Source organism: Rhodnius prolixus, unplaced genomic scaffold (assembly GCF_049639745.1).
Source record: "Rhodnius prolixus isolate KJV_2025 unplaced genomic scaffold, Rpr scaffold_4, whole genome shotgun sequence".
Classification (NCBI taxonomy): domain Eukaryota; kingdom Metazoa; phylum Arthropoda; class Insecta; order Hemiptera; family Reduviidae; genus Rhodnius; species Rhodnius prolixus.
In genome coordinates, this window is record NW_027411614.1 from 17026516 (window position 1) to 17036741 (window position 10226).

A 10226-nucleotide genomic window follows, 5' to 3' on the forward strand; every position below is an offset into this window, starting at 1 on the left:
TATATCCTCCCTCTCCTGGCTCTGCGTATAGTTAGCCTTTAGATCCTGAAACATAAGTAACTCCGACGGACCCCTCATCCTTTCTCACCTGGGCTTGGGACCGGCTTGGCGGACTTAGTCCGTCAGTTAGTTTAGTCACATATAAAAAATTAAAGTACAATATATATATAAATAAAGAATAAAATAATTATTTCTAAACAAATCATTCACAGTGTGGACAATTTTTTTTATTTAATATTATAAATTGTTTCTTTTGAATTAGTTGTGTAAATCTTCTTACAACTGCATCAAACATAAAATTAAATTCAGTTAATTAATAAAATTTCCTTCGTTATTTAGAATAAACAACGAGCGTAATATTTAAAAAGTTACAAGAAGTGGAGTGCAATTCATTTTCATTATGTTATTAATTTAATTGCTTATGGGGATCAAACTGTGAAAGGTTCATTTAAAGATAACTAAACATCAAAACCTTATAAATAATAGTATTTAATTATTAAGTGATTTTTATAAGTAGGAAACTCGCTTAGCCCTAGTCGTTTGACCTTTTGGCCAAACTAAGAAAAAAATTAAGAAAATAAAATTAAAAAACTAATGCAAATGATATATACAAATTTAAAACACGCAATTAAATAAAATAAAGAAAATAACTTTTAAGTATCTTAGGATATGACATAGAATTTGTTTTATTCGCAAATATAAATGTAAATTACAATTGATTAAATTTCATTTTCTCCTTTTATGTTATTATAATTTGAATTATATTTGGCCTGATTAAATACAATAAATTGCAAAATGGGAACTGACATCGAAAATAAAACAATAATTTATTTCAAGGCGAGTGGTTGACTTGAGACATGGAACCTTACCAAAAACTATTCAAGTTATTTATTAAAAACTAAAAAAAAAAAATGTACACAGTTATTGGATCTCAAGTGAAATAGTATAAAAACGTAAGTGGGCATAATAAATTTGCAGTCACTTACTATTGTGATAGTATGTGAGGACCAAACAGAGGTATTCATTGCGAAAAACATGTTCTATGTAAAAAAATTTTTCACTTCAAAAAACAGAAACATGCACAAATAAATTAATAATATCAAATAAAATATTTACAGTCAGTCAAAATGTCTGTTATCTGCTGGCTCTCTAACGGCTAAAATTCGATATAAAATTATTTTGTTTTACTATAAAAATAGATTTTTTTTAAAAAGGACGTTACGTTATTGATTTTAAAAATAAAATGTACGCGTCTTTTAAACCCGGATTAAATTTAAAATTATAATTAATAATCTCGTCATTTAACAAAGTCCACGAATTATTTGGACTTTTTACCGCGCAAACGTAGTGGCCAGAATTAAGGTCCGAACCGTAGTGATAAATCACGGACGAAAGTGTGAAATTAAAACCGTCGATATTAATGTTATTTTCGTCGAAAGAGTGGATTTCATTTAAAACACGATTCTCTTGATAACGCTTTAATATAACTATTAGATAATCCGATACCGAATTTAGTTTACTACGAATATAAATTTTATTTTCCCCGCATTCTGAACAAGTTATATCCGATAATTTATAGTCCAATAACGTTTGAAAACTAACCGGCTCGTTATTTTGGAGAACCCCGAATTCTAGAAAGTACATTACTTCAAGATTAATGGGAACGTCATCCCAATAACTATTACAATTAAAACACTTTCGAACGAATTTAACCGTACAATCAAATAACCTGCAAGGAATGTTATTTTCTGTTTTTAAAGCGGATATTACGAACAATAGAAATTCTTGGGCGTCTTGCTGAATATTTGCGTTAAAATTGACGTCACTACCGTGAGCAATTAATTCGCGGAGTCTTTTAGTATTCGATTTTTTGGCACCACGAGTTATTCCGGATGTTAAAATATTAAATAATTCGAAAGTTACACTCGCTTTTTGGTAGTTATCGCGAGTTTTTGGATCCGGAAAAGTTATGTTTATATTATTGACGAGGTTATTCGTTAGGTTAAATTTAACGGAATCTATATTGACCAAACACTGTGCAACAACATTCGCGTAACATGAAACGCCGTCAGAATTCGGTAAGCCAAATATTTCCGTTTTTGAACAAAGTTTGCGATTAACATGCGATTGAAGAAGGGATTCTTTTTTGGATAAATTGATGGTGGGGGGAACGCAAATATTATTATTCGCAGTTTGCAAACATGGATATTGGGTACTACTATTTAAACGACGGTATTCATTTATCGCGTCATTATCTACTTTTATTTTTGAGAAATCGAAATCAATTAAATACAAACCGTTTAAATTAGTGACCCGCGAGAGAGCTACATAGTGCATGCCCGGTGCAAACACTTCTTTACCTAAACTCGTGAATAAACAATCCAAGGTTAAGCCTTGAGATTTGTGGATGGTTACCGCGTACGAAAGAGTCACCGGAAATTGTTTCCTATGCACGTAAATATTTTTTACCAACTGAAATCGCGCTTTTACCCTTTCTAAAGGAAAGGGTTTGTTATTCACGATAATGATTAAAGAATCTACGATTTTTCCTTTAAATACAAACCGTTCAACTGTACCTATCGTTCCGTTTACAATTCCGTTAGCAATATCGATATTTCTTTTAATCATTATTTTCGCGCCAACAAATAAATTTATTGTTTTAGATAAATTAGCCGTACGGGAGACGTCTTCTGAAATTTTATTAATTATCAACTTCAAATCTTTAGTTTTTTTATTCGATAATTTAGAGTTATAATCAATTTCATCGATACTATCAATTGTAACTATTTCTTTCGCGAATTTATCAGAATAAAGTTTATTAAAAGTTGTGCACTGAGCTTTAGTCGCGAAGAGACATAACGGATTTCTACCAGAATCGAGTAATTCTTTATAATTTTGAATTACATTATTTAAATCATTATTTGGCAAAACACGCGAGTTTAATAGTACAATATCTTCTTCGCAGATTTTACCCGACCGAATGTTGAGCAAGGTATTTATGAAACCGCTTTTATCATTTTTCTGTCTTACATTAATTTTTAATTCGTCATATTCGAACATCGACCAAAGATCAACAGAACCGATAGATCCGAGTTTGGATTTACATTCGATGCGGGTTAACTTTTTAAAAACTTGATTACCTTTAACGGGCTGCAACTGTAACAAATCACCGAAAAGTAAAATATTGAAATTACCGAAAGGTTCATTATTTTTAGCAATTTCTGTCAACCGAAGATGAATATAAGCGAAAACGAGACTCGAAACTAAACTAATTTCATCGACTATCAATAATTTCATATCTTTAAGTACGTGTCTAATCGCCCGACAACTTTCGACGTTTAATTTATTATATTCGGCGGTTTGTTGGTGCTCTACCGGGAGCGATAAAAGCCGGTAAATGGTGACGCCATTTACATTATATGCAGCCAAACCGGTCGGAGCCGTTATAGCCACTGAAACAGTGTCTTTCTTAGGCGGAAATGTATTGTTAATCCAAACTTTTAACGCTTTTAAGAGATACGATTTACCCGTACCGCCTACTCCAGAAACGAATAATTTTATTTGACTGTTGCATTTATTATTACTTTGGTCGATAAGAGTTTGAGTTATTTTATTAAAAATCCGGCTTTGATCTTCGTTTAAATAAAATTTATTATCGCGATCTTCAATACTAGTATACATCGCCGCGCAAACTTCCAACATCGCCACGTCTGCATCCTGCACTTCTCGGATAATATTATCCTCTTCTAAATTAATGAAATTCTCTTCTTTGAATTCCGCAATTTTAGTCTGAAGTTCTTTGATTCCTTCTTCAATCATAATTAATTTATCGTGGTAAGTCATGGCCTCTTTTAATTCCGCGGAATAATGGTCAAACGCTTCTTGGTACGTCCGAAAACCTTTTAAAATATCCGATTCATTTCGCCACGGTTTAAAAAGAAGTAAAAGGGAATGATAATATTTATTTCGGTCTTGTTCTGTATTTAACGTTTTGTACATCGGATGTTGAATAACGTAAGGTTTTCCACGCTTTCTTAAAATAACATTATTTTTTAATTTTATTCGGTTTTCGGCTTCTAATTGATCGCGGGAATAATCATAATAACGACAGAAGTCGTATAAGTTTAAATTTTCTAGATCATCGGGTCGATTCGGATAGTAGTCGTCTAGCCATGACTTCATATATATATCCGTGGAATTAGCCGGCATATTTTGTAGTTGGTTATACGGTTTTAAACATCGTTTTCTATTCTCGCGAAACGTAGTGCTTATGTATCTCATATCTTCCGATTTACCGTACAAATGATGCCCGAGTAACCGATCCACTGTTTCGTATAACCCGATCTGCCGATGCGTTAATTTTTTCAAACCTAAACTCCACAACGCTTTTCTATTTGATTCTTTACAAATATCTGCCCATAAATCTTCTAATTCCGTTTTTTCATTTTTAGATATATAACTAGTTACGTAAATTACCAATCTCAAATCTCCGTCTTTAACAAATTGCACGTCAACGTTAAACCCGCCGGAAGCTAATAGAAGGACAGGGTTGTAGTCGTTAATGCGAACCTCACTTCTCTGTCTAGGCAAGTCGTAAACACGTTTCGGACCGAAACCTTTAACTCTAGACGCGATTGTGGAAATTATGTCATTAATTATCAATTCTTCGGTAACTTTACGCGGAAATCCAAACCTACATTTAGTATACATTTTTTGTTTAACGCGATATTTTCGTTGGCAATACGAGTTACACTTATGCAATTGATATTTCCGGACAAAAGAGTGTAAGATAGGGGACTCTAAAGGATCCGGTAACCGAGCACAAATATATGTGTTAATGAAATCGGCAACTTTTTCGAAAGAATCATTATTAATTCCCGGACTATCCCGAATCCACAATAACATGTGGTAATGCGGCGCCCCCCTTTCTTGATATTCTACGCGCCAAAAATAGTGTTCCACGAAACCTAATGCCGGATTTATTTTATCGTTTATTAGAAACTTGAACATATTTCGGATGAGACGGTGATAATATCTGCATACGCTAGTCGGATCTAACGCACATAACTCTCCGGCGGACATTTTCTCCACGTTAGGAACATCTTTATTAATTTTGACAATATACTGTAATAATTCGGAATGATCATATTCTGCACATGACAAAGTTACAAAAAAAGTCGGCGCCCCAAAATCGCGTGTCATGGCATTGAGTTCTTGGCGACGACGTTGCCAATATTCTTTAGTACCCCGTAACGAACTAAATAAATTGATTAAATGTTGTTCCAACTGTTCATCGTTTACGGTAACTTTAGTTAAAATATCATTGACCGTGTACGGTTTGTACGCGCGAACGTTTAACAAGTGAGCAATCGCCCCGCCTAGGTATTTAAATTCACTGTCATTTAATAGATGAAATAAATAACAAGGATCCCGCCGAAATCGCCCGTCTTTATTCAATATTCGCGTTTTACGATACTCAGCGTCCGAGAGAGAAATAGTTCTATTTATGTCAAATTTTCCGAACCTGCCTTTAGGAAATAGATGCGGAAATGTTAAATAATCTAAATTTTTATCAAAAACCGACACGTACTCTCCCTTCATTTGTTGCATTTGATACGATTCGATTTCGCTCGATTCAACAGCGTTCATATTTATCGGATGAAGGGAGTGAAAAGTATAAAATCCGGTTTGGTAAAAAGTTTTACTATCTACTTTTTTTATGGATGCCCCGGATACATCCTTAAAAGTATATTTATTTCCTATGTTTTCGTTAATATTCGGTAAGAATTTTACATCTAGATTTACGTTCGCGTATAAAGGGTTAATTTCTTTTAAAGCGGCAATCGCTTTGTAAATTTTATTCGCGCTCACTAAATCTCGCCATATTACTCGGTTTTGTGTAGGCACGCCATTAACCAGTACAACCACTTCATGATTTTGGGGCAGTTCGTTCGGAAGTAGGTCCACGTTTTTCTGCAAAGGGAGGGGTAAATAAGTGACGCGACCCTTTAACCCTTTAAGTTTTTCGCTGACCGCAATTTTCCCTTTTTTCGGCTGGAGACGAATAACACATTGAAACGATTTAACTAATTGGGTCAGCATAGTTTCGAAAATATTCAGCTTACCAACTTCTTCTGGCACGGGATCTGCTTCTAAACAGTTATATGCGGCGCGTCCGGGAATACAATTTTGATTTAATTTTTGTGCACAGTATGTACAAATTTTAATATTATCCAAATGAACTTTATCATAATTTTTCTTAATATAAATAATTATAGCTCGCCACGATTTATTATCTTTATTTTGAAATTTAATAAAATCTTTTAAACCTTCGTCGTAAAATAACATATCGCAACAAGCGCAAAAGTTCTCCGGAAAAGAAGAAACTTTACTTTTTAATAAAGACAAGTTCTTCTTATATTTATTCAAAATATTTATTTCGTTAGTATCGCAGCTAGTAGAAGGTACATATTTCTTAAATTTGTTGGTGTCGATTTTAAGATTTCCGAGGCACTTTTTTAAATCATTAACCGACCGTAAAATAGATTCGACATTATTTGCTTTATTTATACAGGAAGTTACACGATTAATTTTGAAACATAGATTACGCATAGTGTATATCTGGCTTTTTATGTTCCTAAACGCGGTGTAATGGACCGATAATTCCGAAAGAATTTGCAGAAGCGTACTGCATTTGAATATGCTGTCGTGCGAAGCGCAGTGTAAGGTGTGTCCTTTTTTATTGAGATGTCTGTACCGACATGTGTTCGCAAGCTTTTTGATTGACATTGTATTCATATTGCTTTTTACAAATTCTACTAATTTATTTAAAATAGAACGCATACTTTGTTTCGAAAATTTACACGTAATGCCGCAAGGCCATTCTACAATGTTATTATCTTTAGTAATGCACTTTTTAAAATTGTGTCTGTTGACGAAAACGTGCTGGCTATCAGCCAGTAATACATGACCGGAAGGAATAACGCTGTAGGAACTCTCATAGAAGTACGGTTCAGAATGTACGCTATGTTTCTGCTTACCTCCGAAAACTTTTACGATATTTTTGGGAGTTAAGCTTTTAATTTTATATATTTCAAACTTATTAACCGCCTCATCTACAACGGCTTTTAATTTATTGTTTAGATATCTAAAGAAAGGCTGAGCGATTCCTATTAATGTATTAGAATGTTTAATGAGGTAATGAAGCATAGTGCGTTTAATTTTACTTCTTACACCGCGGTGTTTATTGAAATTACGATAGCGTTTTAAAGTTGCCCATAATTTATTAACTAGCGCGCATTCACCTTGAAATGTGTTAATTTTTTCCCGAGTCTGTATCCGTTTTTTGAGTAAAGTCGCGAATGAAACCGAAGGCCTGTTTACATCTTGACGGGACAAAAAGTGCCGAATATTTCTTTTTAAATTAATAACAGCCCGATTTTTCTCGTCATACCTCTTTTGTCTGTTAACGACTTCGCTTCTTTTCTCTTTATTGTATTGTCTTTGCGCTTTAGTTTTTTGTTCTCTGTTTAGTCTGTCTTTTTTCTTCTGTTTCGTAGATATTTCGGCCTTATGGGCAACATTGTATCCTCTTTGTTTTTTTCTTTTTTGCTCTGTATGGGTCGTATCGTATTTTCTCTGTTTTTTTTGTATTTCCTGTTTGTGGGTCGTATCGTATTTTCTCTGTTTTTTTTGTATTTCCTGTTTGTGGGTCGTATCGTATTTTCTCTGTTTTTTTTGTATTTCCTGTTTGTGGGTCGTATCGTATTTTCTCTGTTTTTTTTGTATTCCCTGTTTGTGGGCTAAATCATACTGTCTCTGTTTTTTTTGTATTTCCTGTTTGTGGGCTAAATTATACTGTCCCTGTTTTTTTTGTATTTCCTGTTTGTGGGCTAAATTATACTGTCCCTGTTTTTTTTGTATTTCCTGTTTGTGGGCTAAATTATACTGTCCCTGTTTTTTTTGTATTTCCTGTTTGTGGGCTAAATTATACTGTCCCTGTTTTTTTTGTATTTCCTGTTTGTGGGCTAAATTATACTGTCCCTGTTTTTTTTGTATTTCCTGTTTGTGGGCTAAATTATACTGTCCCTGTTTTTTTTGTATTTCCTGTTTGTGGGCTAAATTATACTGTCCCTGTTTTTTTTGTATTTCCTGTTTGTGGACTAAATTATACTGTCTCTGTTTTTTTTGTATTCCTTCTTTGTGAGCTAAATCATACTGTCTCTGTTTTTGTACAATCCCTTTGCGATTTTTAGCGTAGTGCCGTTTTTGTTTAGTTGCAGTGAGGGGAGTTACGATAGAGTAGTTTTCGAGCTCAGCAGTGCTGTCAGTTGTCTGTCTAATTTCCGATACTAATTTTTTAATAATTTGTTTTCTTTTTCGATATTTAGAAGGCATTATATATTTGTAAAATTCTTAAGTAATTAGAAATAAATGTATAATAAATAATGTAAATACTAATCCTTTTTGTTTTTCTTGGACTCTGAAAAATAATTGTTATTTTTTTTAGGCTTGCAAAACAAAGTAAATTTAGTTAATTTAGTGAAATATTTATAAATATTCTTTCTATTGTGCAAAGAGATCTTTCCGTTTAGGATATTTCCTTTAAACTCGGAATTTTATTTACCATATCAATAACAACAGATAGAACTGTACATAAACTAGAAATGCACTGTAGAGGACATTTAATTCTTTTCTTAATAGAATTTTCCGGAAAATTATTCCTAATAAAAGGTGTAGATATGTTTGCTAACACTGTACAAATTTCAAACCAAAACACTCAAAGGCCATATTTCCGCTGAAATAAAAATTTGCAATTTCAGAAAACAGAAAAAATACGCAGATTAAAAGAACAGGAGAACCTCAGCACTATATACAGTAGTATATCTTGGATCTGCGTCAGGCTTTTTAATTTAAACAGGAATTATAAATATTTATGTTTCATTCCAAATTTGTTGAAATTAGCGGAAATACCACTTTATTGTAAAACTTTTTGTGTTTTCCGGCAGTTTTTCCGAGAAAATTCTAAATTTGAAGATAGTTCGTAAATTGTGGTAAGAGTAGGTCCTGAGAATCGAACTGTTCGCATAGCTAATTTTGTTTATTTTGTAAATTTTTATCGGCCGCTAAAATTGAATTATGAGCTACTTTCCTGTTATGTTCAATGTAGCCAGAATCGCTACTTTTTTCCGTGACTTTATTACTTTCTTATCATATCATCAACTTTCTTTCGCTTTACTAAAATTAATTAATAAAACGATACTTCCGGTGGCGGATCTTTAATAGCTCTATTAGTACTCGGTGTGTAAAATCTACACGATTGAATCTATCCCTATCAGCAGTACGCAAAAGCAATATACAGAATAAGTTTGTTAAAAAAAAAAAAAAAAAAAAAAAAAAAAAAAAAAAAAAAAAAAATTATTTAGACAATATGCATTTTATAATAGCAATTAGCAACAGTATTAAATTTAAATTATTAATCAGAACTAGGCTCACTTTTCGGCAAGACATCGCAAGTTAAGGAATAATAATTAATAGGAACATGTAACTATTCAACACTCTAGTTCGGCTAGTTTCTGAATTAGATTAATCTTAATAATTAAATCCAAAATATCTACTTACAAATCCAATAAGATGTATGTATGAAGTCTTCAGAAAAGATTTCTAGTAAGAAATATATTAGCGTAAATTGGCAAGCACCTCTTTCAACAAAAGCTAAAAGACGTTTGAATTGGATTAGATTTCAATTGTCTCAAGCTCAAAAAGTGATGGTGGGGGGAAGTCATGCCGTGATATGTTCGAACTTGATGCAACTTGCTGACTTAGAAACAAACATCCTCGTGCATGTTTGTTTTGCACGTATTGGAAAGGTTGAAGTCTGATTATATTTTATAGAAATACGTTAGGGATTAGTAATATTTGTATATACATATACATACAAACTTATATAAATTACTCTATTATCATTAATTAGAATACGTAGATCCATTTTCATTTATTTTTGCAATTAGTTTTTCACAGGTTTTTTCATCATTTTTGTATTTATCGATTTGTTTATAACCGAACTTAATTTTAATATTAATTGTAATTATTATTACTATTATTTCTATTCAGCGACAAATAAAAAATTAAACATTAAAAAAAAAGGAGGAACACTCACACAACTCGGCCTGTGACACGCAATTAATATTAATTCGCTATTTTCGTATTAATATTTCCTTGCAACT

General features: G+C 32.6%; 1 long non-coding RNA gene across 1 annotated transcript; it reads right to left on the reverse strand.

Annotated features, from left to right (window-relative positions):
* Nucleotides 1-7592: 7592 nt before the first annotated feature.
* Nucleotides 7593-9750, reverse strand: LOC141455446 (uncharacterized). Its single transcript, XR_012459292.1, has 2 exons — nt 9622-9750; nt 7593-8482 (listed from the first exon to the last, which is right to left on the reverse strand). It is a non-coding gene; the product is annotated as an uncharacterized lncRNA (long non-coding RNA).
* Between the last annotated feature and the right edge of the window lie 476 nt (nt 9751-10226).